We start from the raw sequence: 15,060 nt of genomic DNA, 5'->3' as shown, positions 1-15,060 counted from the left end.
TGAAGTCACATCCCCTGGAAAAATAAAACACAGAACAATATAACATTTTTTCCCCGCCTGGTTCACAGCAAGATACTTAACATACAATTAATTTTACATGCCAAATCAACAAAAGTCTAACCTAGCAGATTTTAGAAGATACACATTTCCACTGACAAAAAAAATAAGTAACTGCACTTACTATTGCTATATTTGTCATAGCTTACTAACAAGAAGTTTTTATTTTAATTTTAACTTTAAGAAATTGGGTGTCAGAATAAATGAATAAAATAAAAATTTAAAAAATGGATAAGGAAGTAAAGCAATGATATAAAAAGATATTAACAGATAATTAAATCATGTCTTATTGACTTTTCAAATATTTTAAGGAGCTGCTGAAGAATAAAAGGAATCTGCCTGAAACTAAGAAAGCCAAGGAAACAACAGACCAAAATTGTTTGCCAACTAGCCAACACACAGAGTCAATGAAATAAATCTAAACCTCTGAAAATGTCCACATTAGGGAAACCAACTTGTGTGACTGAAATTTTGATGAAGGCAGCAGCTCTGCTTCTTTACCCCAGTAGGGTATCCAGGATTTCTAACCAGTAGCAGCAAGAACTCAATAGCTTGCAGCAACCCCCTCACTGAAGGGATTAAACTGCTGATATGGAGAAAACTGTTCCTTTTTTTTTTCCTCTACAATAGACATGCTATAGGACAAAACAGGCAGAGGAACAGCAAAGAAATTCAGTTAAGCCTCAACCCCTTCTCTTACTAGCTCACCTATCATTTTCCCAACGTTATTTCCAAAATGATGCTATTTAACTGGAAGAACGTGACATTACTAAAATTCAAAATAACTAGTAGGAGTATTTTATGTTCCTACAACAAAGTTTTGTTCTCCTATCTTAGAAATAAAAAAAAAAATCTGTTCATAGCAGCAGAATTAATAATTCTGAAATAGGCATTTCAAAGTATTAATTTGAGACATTTACAAAACCAAGAGGACAGAAATAGCTATGTATGAACAAAACGATCGAAGCAGCAGCAGAATGCTTATAAGCATAATGAAAAAAAAATCTCCTTGAAAACCTAGGGGTTTTCAATCAATCAACCAATCATATATTTCATTATAGCAAAAATAATTATGAACGTCACGTCCCTATATCAAGTTTTTACTCCCAACTTTCACATTTCTGTGTCGGTGCCTACCTCTACACCTGCTAGCCTTTTAAATCAAGCAACTTTCTGCAGCCCTACAGTAGTTGGAGTTGACATCCCATTTTGCTTCTGACTTTATGATCTAGGAGGTTCTACGAACCACAACTGAAAGTATGTCTATCCCAAGTAGCAATGTTAAACCTAAGCATTTTATTAGCATCAGTAATACCTTCTTAATATGCTGTTGAGCAACTGAGTGCACATCCTTTAATCAACCAGCCATAAATAGTTAAAAAAGGGGGTGGAGGGGGGGAATCTTCTGTCCCTACTTATCCATCAATAAAGAGGAGACATAGTATTTACATAAAGCGTTCAACCATGAAACGTTTCTTTGTAGCTTTACCTAAATAGAACACATGTGTTTTTTTAACTGAGGAAAAAACAAATCTGAAGTTCCCACACTGTTTCTGGATTAATAACTGGTATGGCATCTGATGGCCTAAGGCATAAAAGCCTTGACAGTGAAGCACAACCCACAGATCTCTCTACGATTACAACTGCCACAAACTTCTGACTTAGTACTTTCACCTGTATCTCCCACCACTTCAGCTGAAGTGGAACGGAGGCCAGCCCAGCAATGCCTTCCAAATAAATAACCACCAAAATTTCCACCAGAGAAAATGCAGATGCTTATTATGCAGTTAGTACTTGCAGTGACAACAGGCAAAAAGTGGGGCAGAAAGACTTTCTCTTTTACAAAACTGGCTTATGCCGTAAATTAAGGGAAGCTAATGCATAATTCCCATAGGTAGCAAGCAAAAAAAAACCCGCTCAAAACTCCATTATGAAAGGACTGCTTTCTAAAGAAAACACCAATCTTGGTTCATCCATACAGATCTGGAACCTAATGAAACTTGACACCTTTACTCTGAAAACAAATTTGCATTGTATTATCAACTATGGCTCTGTGCTCACGGATACACTTCATTCCAGCAGCACGCAGTAACGGGTTTGTTAAAGCAGCATCACTAAGATCTTTTTTTTAAGAGCGATTTTGCAGGAAAATTTTTTAAAGCAATTTTGTAAGCAGTTATAAAAACAAAAAAAAAAGACCCTGTACTCTCCTTTGGGTAAAAACATGCCTCCTCCATCTAGAGCATACAGATGTTGTGGCCAAGGTTATACAAGGAGATTTTCATTAAGTTGAGCAATTCCCATTTTGTATCACTGCTTTACCAGGCACAAATGGGTGAATTCCTCATTGAACCAACTGAAGCTGCATCACAGTTATTCAGTGCAAACAGTACAGTTATTTTTAAATATAAGCACGAGCACATTAACATGAAGATTTCGTGCAATATAAAATGGGGGAAGAGCAAACAAACTCAGCTTAGGAAGGTCATCCCCTTCTCATCTACCTTTCCTTGCTTCTCCATCTCCTCCTCCCTCCCCATAAGATCCAGCTTAAGGCATTCCCTGTTTTTTCCACTTTTCCAAGATCCCAGTGAAGAAACCAACCATCCGCAAATATTCTGCTCCTCCACCCCCTCTCACGAGCCGGGCATTCAGAACATCCCCACCGGCGCTGCCTCCAAATTACTTAACTGTTACCATCGCTGTGGTCTCAGCGCCGGCTCAGAACACAACCAGCGCGACTACACCCTCGCTGACTATAAAAAGTCAAGAAAGAAAAAAAAAAAAAAAAAAGAGCTTAAGTGCAACTTACAGCGCCCAACAAGAAACAAGTTGTTTATTGAGCCTTGAAGGCGAGCAGCGCGCCGCTCCCGGGCCCGCGGGGAGCGCGCCCCCCGCCGCACGGCGCCCTCCGCCTCCGCAGGGACGGGCAGCGCGGGGAGCCGCCACCGCCGCCGAGCGGCACTGCGCCCGCGGAGCGGGCCGCGCCGCCGCCACTCACCGCCGCCTCCGTCCGCCCTCCCGCCGGGCGCCGGCCGCGCCGCTCCCGCTCGGAGCTGCCTTTCCTGAGGAGAAAGAGATACAAATCCGGAGAATAGCACCCGGCTCGGCTTGCTCCGGGGGCGCCCGTGCCCGACCCGCCCCGGGACTGCCGGCCGGGCGGGAGACCACCCCGGGCTGCGGCTCGGCGGACTCCCGCCGCCCCGGGGGCGCACGGAGCGGACGTCCCCCGCCCGGCGGAGGAGTGCGGCTGCGGCGGCGGAGGGGCTCTGCGGGCCACTTTCGCCCGGGCCCCCAGCCTCGCCTCTGCCGACCCCGGCGCGGCGGCGGCGGCTGCCGGGCAGGGGGCCGCGCAGCCCCGGGGCTGGGGGCCGCTCTCCTCACGCACACCCACCCACGCCCCCTCGGTCAGCGGCGCGGCAGCTCCCCGCGTCTGGCTCCGCGGCAGGAAGGAGGGGGACGGCCCGCAGCCCGCCCCGGCACTCCCGCTCGCAACTCACCCAACAAAGTTGCCGCGGCGGCTGCCGGCGGCTCCGCTCGCCTCAGCTGGGCTGGGCTCTGCGCGGCGCTCCCCGCCCGCGCCCGGGATGAGCTCACCCCGCCGCCCGCTCCGCTCCGCCCGCCGCCGCCGCCGCAGCTCTCGCGAGAGGGGCTGCCCCACCGCCCGCGCTCCCGCGGCAAGGGGCGGGGGCGAGCGGCCCAGCGCGCGTTCCTATAGCAACGGCCAAGCGCCGGGCCTAGTAGGAGGCCGAGGCCTGCACCGAGCTCGTTCCGCTCCAGCCACCACCGCGCCGGGCACGGCCGCCCCGCCCCTCCCCGGCCCTCCCGCGGCGCGCGAGTTTCGAGGCGGGAGCCCAGGGGCGGCGGCACTGCCGCGGGGGGCGGCGGGGCTTAGCTCGGGGAACCCCCCGCTGGCTCAAGGCGGCCCGGGGCCAAGGCCATGTGTGAGGAGGCTCCTTGGGGCATGCCCAAGGGCGCCTTAGTGTTGCACCTCTCAACTTTTTGCATAAAAATGCTCATTTTTCTTTTTTTGGCTGACACACAGGCAAAACCTTCCGGTACTATACAAATGTTATACACATTGAGCTCTTTTGCTGCCATTCAAATTAAATTGAATGCTCTCTCTAGATATCCTTCACAGATAACAAATTAGCAACAGGGGCAGGCGCATGAAAAATACTGAGCATACATCAACATCACCCCTTGTTCTGCAGGAACACTGCTCTGTTTTCAAATGGCCAAAATTTTGAACAAAATCAGCTGTGGGTAACCCACTCTGGATGTTGTTCCTGTCCTTGGCTTAACAGAACATTAACAATCTCAGTTAAACCAATGTAAGTGAAGCTTTTTCCCTGAGCTGTCTCTGCAATTAGGACGCTCCAGAAAACATTTCTGATTTGGGCTGGCAACGTTCCAGCAGTGTGCAGCATGGTGATAGCGAGAGCAGCCAGGCTGCTTTGCCGACAAGATGTTAGCTTCACCCCCCGTTCGCTCCCCGGGAACGTCTGGACAGCAAAGACCAGCAAGACTTACATACCGATTCAAACACCTTGCCACCTTCTGAAGATGTTCCCAATGGAACTTCAGTACTGATGTTTAGATAGCACAGTGTTCAGTACTGTAAAAAAAAATGTGGGTGGATTTCCAGAGAGCAATCATTCTTATGGGTTCTCCAGCTTGAGGTCATGATTCCTGCAGGTGTTATGTGGCTGTACAAGCATTCCCTATCTCATCTTGCTGAGTAGAAGGAAAGTTCTGGATGGATGAAGAACTGATCTCAGTGCTGATCTGGCATGGGAAAAAAAATTGGCAATCCAGAAAAACAAATAGGAATATTTTTGGTATTTGAACACATTTATCTTATATCACCCAGCTAAAGAGCTTGGTATATTTTACATAAATGAAAAAGGTTTTTAACAGCAGCTGTAGCCCCACTCTTACAAAGTGTAAAAGAGGCTTACAGTCCTCGGGTACACGCACACAACAGTGCTGGATGTGACTGCAGCGTCAGGAACAATGGCTCTGAATTTGACTTCATCAGAAGGATTTAGATAGTGAGGCTGTGGCTTGCAAACTCTTTAATGAGGTCAATGAGGCTAACACATTCCCAAACCGTTTCTATGATCTTTCTTCGTACATTGCTGATGTGTCAGATCATAAGATGAGGGAGACGTTCAGAAGGGTCACACAGGGAGGGAGAGGCTCCGACACCAAGCACCAGCCCAGCCTACGCGCTGAGATGAGGCTGCAGTGGAGGCTCACACCCTTGGCTGCAGTCCAGCACTGGAGCTGGCTCCTGCTCCCAGGCCCCTGCAGTCCCTCCCTGTATCCCAGGTCTAAGAGGTCACCCTCTGGTCGTGCAGGGGTCCTGGCACGGGGGCTGCTGGCAGAGGCACAGCCCAGCCGCTCTTCTCACCATGCTCCCCCGCGCATGATTAAGGGGGCAGCAGCACTCAGGAGCCATGCACGTTCTCACAGGTCTCCGGATATCCAGAATCGATTTATTTCCTTTATGTGGAAGTACAAACATTTTTGTGCCTTTATAATTAAGCAATAAATAACTAGGTTTGGGGGAGGGAGAGGAGGAGAACGTAGAGTTTATTTCCTGGCTATATAAGGAAGTCATCAGAACAGCTGATCTAGAATAAGAGGGATAAGAGGGGGTTTATTCCAAAATAATTACCTTGCCTCAATAACGCACAATTAATTCCAGAACAAAGGACCTCTCTTTCCTTTGATAGAGCACTCGCACATCGGCCTCTGCTTGACTAGCTGTTGCAGAATGAAGGGTGCACAGCTGGTGTTCCAGCCTGTTTCCCTGTGTAGACGATCACCAAGAACCCCAAGAATTTCTGAATGCCAACCCTTCTTCTGCTACTAATTTGCTGTGTTACCATAGACAAGTCACTTCATTTCTGTTTTAATATTCTCCTTTAAGCAGAAAGGGAAAATGATACAGCTATTTACCTCAGAGGAGTGAGGTGAGAGTAAATTAATTAACATTTATGTTGCTCTCTGAAGGTTTGGCTTTATGAAAGGGTAAGTAGTAGGATTGTTTCTGATTAAGGCTGGCCGGAGCTACTGGAAGCACAGAGAAAATTTGACTAAGAATCTGAGCTGCCCTGAAATAGAGTGCATAATTTATTCATTGATGAACAATTAACATGTGAGAGTTTGTATACAGCACACCCTTCCAAGAAGCTTATGATTTGGATATACAACACAGCAGAGAAATAGATGAAGTAATTCACACGGAGATGATTTCCTAGAGCCCAAGATCAGTGAGTTTCAGGATATGGAAAAGGTCCATATTCCCATTCGTGGCCCCAGATAGTCAGTATATGTGGGGAAAGTTTTAGGGTCTTAGAGTATTCTCTAGCGTTACCGGCTTGGTGGTTTTAGAGGACAGTCTTTAATACAGGTCATTTTGGTGATGCAGTTTATAGCACAAACAGTTATACTGACATAAGAAAAATATCAGTTTTGCTTTGGGGCACTGGGGAGCAGGAATAAGAGGCAACTTCCTTAGCCATCTTTGTCAGGGAAGTCAGTGTCTTGTGAACTATAACTTCTCTGTGGTTCCTTTCACTCACCAACAGACCTTTTCTGACATGAAGTAAATAGAAACACTCTCTGATTTCACCAGTTATAACTCTGTGCAACTTGTACAGTCATCTTTGAACTCTCCAAGGGACTTCACAGGCATTTTAAAGCAATCCTCTCTGCAGCTTACAAGAATTCACCCTGAAGTAATTCTGTTCCATTTAATTGGGCATACAGTATTTGAAGTCATTAAAACTCAAGATGAGAAATATACATTAGAAGTGGGGAAAATGTATTTTTTAATAAATGCAAAGAAATGTTTCTGACTTTGCTATATTTAACTTAGCAGAAATATTGAAGAATTTCTCTCAAAAAGGATTCAAAAAGAAAGTAAGTATGCAGGAGCATTTGCAACAAAGCAGCAGCATGGAAGAAAGTGTGTGAGTAAGCCTGAAGGCTGGTCCAAAGGAATTGTCAAGTAGGAAGTACAAATGATCAGTGTCAAGTACAACAGGCCAGAATTGTGACCTCTCAGCTGTAGGCTCTCAGAGGCATTCATCCACATTGCGGTTTCCTCCTGCTAAGCCTGTCTGTCCTGCTTTGCAGTCGGTAGGCTCTTTCTCATCATTTGCAAGGATCTGCATTATTCTTTTGCATTTCGGTGGACTGCCAAACCACTGTAATAGAGAGGCCCAGAAACTGTACTAGTGGGAGCCACTTAATACCCAGATGGCTATACAATCCTCAGAAAAGAAATTGCGAAACACATGCTCAGAACATGTCTCAAGCCTGCATTTATACAGGCACCAATGCACATAGACATTAACTTTATGAATCAAAAGGCTTTTCAATAGTAAAGGCACAATTAATAACCTTGACTAATGTAAAACAAACCAACCTGCATTTTATTTGGATGCACATCAGGATACTTAAGAATATTATTTTAGTGTTACCTTTTGGTTTTAATTCAGTACCTGGAATAAGGAAATACCTGGTTAGACCAATGCCCACTAAATCAGCATAATGCATCAAGTAGTCGTAGTACTACAGGCTTAGGAGAAAGTGCAAGAAGAGAGAAGGTAAATTAGAAATTTTCCTTGTCTGAGAAGAAGCTAATGAAAAGAAAGGACGTTTGTGGAGAGAGGGGTGGTTTTTTTCAAATTTTCAAGTGATATGATACAATGTCAGTGATCAAATCATTCTATTCAACCATTTAAACCCAACATAAGCACAATTCCAAAGTGCTCTTGTAGACTGTATTTAACACAAAACTCTCCTCTCATGCATTAAAAGATTGGGAGTGAAAAGTCAAACACTCAAAACTAACAAATGCCACATGCATCTGCTTATATCTTTATTTCTGATTTCTTGGGCAAATACACTCTATAATATAAATTGCAATTATATGATTATGCAACCTTCTCCATAGTTTCCCTGAAGCCTGGGGACCCAAAGCATAGCTCCGCATCTTCCTTTCTGCAAGCTGCTGCCCACTGGCTTTGAAGACAGGCGGCTGGGTTGCCAACTGGGTTGATCTAGTGTTCATCAGAACAGAATGTTTCACAAACAGCAACAAATGCATTTTTATCCCTTTCCTGTAAGGTGATATTATTATCCCCATTTTACAGATTAAATAGTTAGCACCTGGTTTCCTAATACGGTTAGCAAGAGATAGCTCTTCTTTTCAAGGAAGCACGGCTCCTCGGGAACTCACTTGTAATTGTGAATGCTTGTGCGAATCAGATCCCAGGCACCCTGGCATAAGGCTGTGACTTAAGTGACACTTCAGGACAGCATACACAGGCACTGCTAATGGAAGAAACAGATCTGCCCGCCCTGTGCTGCCCCAACCTTTATGCTGCACAGATGTTCGTGTGACTCTACGGCCAGCTGACTCAGGACCGCTCCAGCTAGAAACTAACCCAGCAGGGAAAATACCACAAGCTTTTGGCCAGATGAGTTTCCTGATCCAGTTTAGCATGTGGCCTCATAAATGCTTGCCTTGGTACAAGAGAGGACACGATACAGGCACAGAAACAGAGCAGGAGGGCAGGTAGATAGGATTCCCTTGCTCAGTGGTAACGTTGTCTTACCCTGGATAGAAGTGTCTGTTGAACCTTAGCATGAGGGCACAAACACATTAGTTTTCATCAAGGACTAGACTTAATGAGAAAAGTCACAGAAGCTGCAATACAGCACAGCAGGGTTGGAAAGGAGCTCAGCTGCCCTTTTACCTTGAGAGTACTGAGCTCTGCCCAATTCTTCCTTCCTTAACCACCTCTTTCCCTTGAGTCTTCCTTCTCTGGGTCTGTTCTTCACCAATGGGACTCACACATTCAGTTCAAGCGTAATATCTAAATTGGCAATCCTCTTCACAGCTTTCCTGAGCAGCTTATATCTAGAGAAGGAGGTCCATTTTATTCTGCAAACAAATGTACTGTTTAAGACAGGTCAGCTGGAAGAGGGAAACATGTTTTTGTTCTTGCTCCAAGGGTTGTTTCTATATTTATGAAGAACACATTCTGGATGATACTCAGAAACAGTCCATAGACAGTATCTCAGGATTGACTTCTATGCTCTTTCTCTGGCACCAGAAATCCTGTCTTCCTTTCTAGAAAATGGTAAAATTTCAGCAGAAGTCTGGGAGAACATTCCCCCCAAGAACAGCTTACAGCAGCATGTTTACGGCATATGTCTGAGAAGTGGGAAATGTAGCTGGAGATTCATCTGGTCCAGAGAAGAATGCAACTCAAGTGCCCTGTATTCAAAGCAAGTTTTGTCCAGGCAGAAAGTACTGCACCACTTCTGCTGGCAACATCTCAAAATGAAAGTGACCTCTCCTTTCCACTTGTAATAAGCATTTATTTTCAGCAAAGAATCCCATGCTCTGAGTACTAAGGAACAGAGGTATCTCCTAGTCTTATCTTGGACTTTAATAGTAGAGAGAAAAAAAGAGAGAAAAACAAAACACAGTATCCTTAGTAATGTCTGGAAAGTTTGAGCAGAATTCTTAAGCAAACCTGAATGATTCATTCTGAAGAAAATATAAAATAAAAAGCCTTCAGATAAATTTCATTTTTGTATGTCCATAATTCAAGTTGACTATTTTCTAAACTATTTTATACGCAATTAGCCTGAAATATGGTTTTCTAGCTCTCAGTTTTCTGAGAAAAATATGAAATGACACAGTTATTAACCTTTGGGAAACCTCTCCTACACACAAGAGAATTAAATTCTACAGAAAACCCAATAGCATTGGGAGAAATTCCAAATGACTTACCACTCATTTGTTTGATGGATAGTTGGGATAGCTATCGCTTTTTACAGAGCTGCCAATCACCGGGAGTTCTGGGATATATTCAGAGAACTCTCTTAGAATCACAAATTGCAGTCACAGGCTTCCGTGGCTTAAATTGTTATGGAAGAAACAATTACTTTGCAGAGAAGGAGATGGTACTATTACAGAGAGAGGATAATGTTGTGGTATCAGTAGCTTTGACTTTTTAGCAGAGTAAGTTACAGCTTCTAATATGGCATTTAAAGAGACGTTATCTGTTTGGAAATCTGTTCTGTCTGGGGATTTCTGTACTGATGTTGAAACTCAAACTGAGATCACCATAATAGATAGAGAGGGGGAAATTGTTATATCAGTTTGTTTATTCTGCATTTGGCAACTCTCTGAATACTCAGTTTCATTCTTGCCATAGCAAACGGTGTTAGTCATTCTGTTGTTTGCCTGAGGATTTTATATAGCAGGAGGAAGAAGGAAAAACACTTTGTGAATCTTGAAATCCAAAACCTGACAAAAATATTCTGGAGCATGGTTAAATGTGAAATTATTTTCCACACTTTTTTGAAGGAGTTAGGTCACCTATAGTTACTATGCATATTATAAAAGTGTATTTATACTCACCGAGTACATTAAGTCAATGAAGCAAGTTATGCTAAGTAGCTATACTTTTGTTTTGGCTATTCAGCTGTACATGGCTCATCCTACATCACCACAGCTCACCAGATTTTTCTGTAGATCTCAGGCTTGAATCCCACCTTTTCTGTCAGCACAAAATGGGGGGGGGGGGGGGGGGGGGCGAAGGAATAATCAGAATTTCTTCTCCCTTGGTATCCATTCCAGAGATTCCATAAACTAGGTGACTCTCCTCCAGCTAGCATCCTAAGGTTGGCCTTTCCGCCTCCACAGGGTCTAAAAAATTTATTGCAGGATTTTGACGTTTACCTGGAAGACATTGATAAATTAAGATCTCCTAAGATCACTTCATGCAGTCCAAAACTCTATATCCACTTTCCTCTTCTCTTGCTGTGTGTGCATCAGACTTCAGCTGCTTTGAAGTAATTTTCCAGATATTTTGCCAAAGAAGCCACAACTGAAAAAGGAGTATGTTAGAACTGCAAATGCAATTCAATTTAAGAACAAATAGGAAACTGAAGTAATCTCTAAAGGATAAGTGCAGGGATCTGTAAAGGAAAAGTGCCAGGTATATACACAGTTCTTTTTTCCTTTTTTGCAGTTTATATTTTACATGAAATACATGAAAGAGGGAGAACTGCAGTTTTGTCCTGTGCCACAGGACTTCTTCACTGTAAGACTCTTCAACATGCTGTAAGGTTACAAGTATATGTTGCACGCTTTTGATTGACTAGTTATGTTGTAATAACACCTATACTAACCTATACCTGTAGCCAGCATAATTGCAGAAACTAAGGAGTAAATCAATGAGCATGGAAGTATGATGCATTACTTTTCAGTAGCACAGTAATAACAGTACACAGTAATAACAAGTGCACCAATACAGATTTATGTTTGCTGCTAAGGAAGAAAACAGAAGGGTCTGGCCTAACCCCGAGCTCCTCTAGGTCTGCTGAATCATGGAAGCTTTGGAAGTACTCTGTGGCCAGAAAACAATACTCTTTGGGGAGATCCTCCTGCTACTTAATAAATCTTTTCTTCTCAGGGGTCAAATATGCAGTCTTGCCTATCCGTCCTTGTTCAAATTTCACAGAAATTTCACAAGCAGGATCAATAAATTATTTTTTTTCTTATTGTAAATTGTGGTTTCAGAGTACAGAAATCTGGCTTGTTGATACAAATGTTCATTCAATGCTGAATAGTTTCTAAATTAGCTTATACAATCACACAAAAATTATTTACAGGAGGAAGCCCAAGTGTATCTGTGTAAAGCTTAGACAGATGCGGCTACAGAGCTTGTTGAGCACAAATACCAGGCTGGGGCTTTGAGAGCCTAAGGTACTGACAACATTTTAAGACTATCAAATCGTGGTGGTATTAGAATCTCAGAAAAAAAAATACACAGGAGCTTGTAAAATGGGCCTCTGGCCATTATGTGGGGGAGGGAGCCAAAGGGAAAAAAAGTGGCCTGGAGATACTGTTTTAAGAAAAAAAAAAAAAAATCTTCTGCAATTGCCAAGGGACTAATGAACTATACCTCAGAATGCCAGCCAAAGCCCTGCTGCCACAATGTGCATTTCTTTTTGCTAGAAAACAGGGAAGGAATGTATTTCAATCTTTCCCATTTTCAAAACTGGAAAACAATGGATTTTAAGAGTCAAAAGTTTTTTAAACTAAGGAAAAGGTTATCTTTAATTTTCATTCAAGAAAAAGTAAAAGCCCTATAAAATGCCATACAAAGCCTATTCAGAAATCAATGGGGCTATTTTACATGTATGTATATATTCCCCTCAATTGAAACTCTGAGGAAGAGTTTATATTCTTAGCAGTTCTGGTCTAGAGCACCTGCGGCGCTTGTACTTGCTGTTGTCTTAACTGCAGAATCCCCTGTCCCAGTTACTGGTGAATAAATACTTATGTTTCTTTCTCAGTTTTCTGAAAGGGCTCCTGGGATTAAAATCTAAGTTTGTCTGTCTTAATGAGACATCCTAGTGACAACATTGCACCCCCCCATCTCCAGCCGTACTTTATATTTCCCCTTACTTTGACTGGCCTGAAACACCTAGTATTTTCAGCACTGGCTCTATAGGCATTTTGACTTTCAACAAAATATTATCCTTCTTTGCCAAATTTCAAGCCTTTGTGATTAAGAAAAAACCTCCAGGTTTTCACAGGCTATTTAGCAGAATAATATATGTTCTTTCAGTTCAGTGTCCCTTAAGTCACCTAATGACACAGATGACCCATTTATGTGGCATGTGGATTGCAAGCCTTCCTGTCCTGCCATCTTCCTTACAAGTTTTATGATTTTCAACCTTTTTTCACAATTTCAACTTTATATGGTTTACTTCTCTACGGGAATACACAGAGAGCTTCCATTCTTGCCTTGCTAGGCAAATATTTCAGTTAAATTTGCATTGGTTGTTCTATGATATTGTGTGATGGAGTTAATTTCTTTTCTGTAAAAAAACATAACCTACTTGAATCACAATAACTATGACTCATTAATCTGAGGCATCTGTTGATAACCCCTGAAGTCACTGTATTTCAACACTGCAACAATTCATAGCCCTTACACAAAACAAACGGGGAACATTAATGGATTAGTAACTTTTATGTTCTGGCCTCCTGTGATCTCTAGACTCAATAGAAATGTAAGCGTATTGTAAAAATGATGTAAGCGTTAGTTGTCTAGACATCCTATATGTGGCTATTCTCTGTGGTAGTTGCCCTGGGGTAGTCATTAGAAAATCTATACTTAAGCAGATTAAAGTTCTTGTAAGTGGCATTGTTGGCAATGCCCTCCAAATTGAAGGCGATAGTTGTAAAGCAGCAGTGCTTTTTTCCTAGCTTGTATTTCTTGCCTAAATACTTAAATGGCCTTTAATGAGACTGAATTTTCAAAGTTACAAGAAATGAGTTCTGTGTACAAATACTTTTTGTCCCCTTTTCTAATTTGCTTTCCCCTCTATTTCTTGTCTTTATAACCTCTTCATTATAATTCATTAACAAATAGCATAAAAATTCATTATTTTTCTACAGGATCACTGCTTGAAAATTTGCTTATATCGATACTTCTGAGTCCTCATGAAACAAATATAACAATTCTGTAAGGAACAAATAACACCACATATTTTTGCAAGCAATCAAATAATTTATGGTTGTACACTATCATTGTAACTGAAAATACACATATAATAATTATGCAGGTTTTCCCTGCTGTAAATCCTCTAGCATTTTTTTTTTCATTTATTGCTTCTAAGAAATGGAGGGGACAAGGGTTGTTCATCACCAAATGAAATTTGACTGATGGGGGGGATTGAGACTTAGGCTAGTTCCACAGAAGTCAGATTCCCACTCTAACATCAGAGAAACACATTTGGTTAGAAGTAAGATACGGTTGCTGGTGGAGTATTCTTTTCTGTCTGCTTTTAGATAGGTCCCTGCTGCCCTTTTAAAAATGTAAACATGCAATTAATTCAAGCACACAGAGTAAAATATTTCTGACATTATCTTCCAGGTGAGAGCTTTGGTGCTGTAGTGCTGTGTGGAGACTAAACTTCCCATAATGCTTCTGACTGTCTTCAGTATTTGCACTAATGTCTTTGCCTCAAATTTCCTCTCTTACATTGTATAATATTAGTTCTGTATCAATCTATACCCTTCATTTTGCAAGTGGCTATATTGACCTAGGCCTTTTTTGTGTCAATATGCACATACTGTCACAGCTTAATGCACAGGATGGCTCAGTTGAGCAGGAGTCGCGACACATGTGAGCCCTGGCAGGAACAGGATTGGGTTTGTACAGTGCTTTGTGGTTCTTGGCACACCTTTACTGCTTACAGTAATGTCTCATTGGCAGTGGAAGGATTTCTAAGGAACATGGTAAAGCTATACAACACAAGTAACCTTGCTGTTGAACCTACCCAGAAACCAATTTTGACTCTGTCAAGGTATTTCATATAAACCATATGCAAGCCTTTAGGGTTTAGTGCTTGCCAGTCACTCCAGTGTCAAAGCCCTGGACCAGGCAAGAACAAGACTGTCTGCTATTTTTTGACACTACTATCTTTTATGGCCAAATCACATTTTAAAAAAAATCAAACATTGTTGTTAACTGTGATTTTATGGCTTGGCCTCATGGTCTGCAGATAGCATTCTGCACAGCTACTGCAAAATTTGGTTTTGGTTATTTGGTTTTAAGAATGCTATCTGAAGAGCAGCCACTCTGTAGCTACCTCTGTTGGCTGATAAAATATGGGTCCCCGTGATGGGATAGCCTCTCCTATCTCTTTCCCCAGATATCAGACACATGCTTAACTTCAGTCATGAGCAGTCCCACATAATTTAATATTTGCCCTACAACTCACATGCTCAGGGTTCAAGTCACTGTCTACAGCTGAAATGGGAAGGCTCGTCTTAAGGATTGCTGACAGAGACGTGTTAAGGAACAACAGTTCATACAAACCTCTTTCTTTGGACTGACCAAAAAAGCAAACTAAGAAAGCTTACAAATAAGGTACACCAGGTAATGC

At 42.6% G+C, this 15,060-nt stretch overlaps 1 protein-coding gene across 12 annotated transcripts in view; it reads right to left on the bottom strand.

Moving 5' to 3' along the window:
* The window catches only part of SIPA1L1 (signal induced proliferation associated 1 like 1), a 220,868-nt gene extending 217,200 nt beyond the window's left edge, over nucleotides 1-3,668 (bottom strand). For 7 of the 12 annotated variants that reach the window (XM_056345567.1, XM_056345566.1, XM_056345580.1 and 4 more), the window contains exons 1-2: nucleotides 3,558-3,668; nucleotides 2,870-3,122 (exon numbers count right to left, since the gene is read on the bottom strand). The gene's annotated coding sequence lies outside the window, so the exon portion shown is untranslated. The remainder of the gene's footprint in view (nucleotides 1-2,869; nucleotides 3,123-3,557) is intronic. The other 5 variants (XM_056345568.1, XM_056345574.1, XM_056345572.1 and 2 more) reach the window with 2 other exon arrangements.
* Between the last annotated feature and the right edge of the window lie 11,392 nt (nucleotides 3,669-15,060).

Source organism: Falco biarmicus, chromosome 7 (genome assembly GCF_023638135.1).
Source record: "Falco biarmicus isolate bFalBia1 chromosome 7, bFalBia1.pri, whole genome shotgun sequence".
Classification (NCBI taxonomy): domain Eukaryota; kingdom Metazoa; phylum Chordata; class Aves; order Falconiformes; family Falconidae; genus Falco; species Falco biarmicus.
The sequence above is the reverse complement of the archived record's forward strand: the minus strand, read 5'-3'. Positions and strand labels throughout refer to the sequence as shown.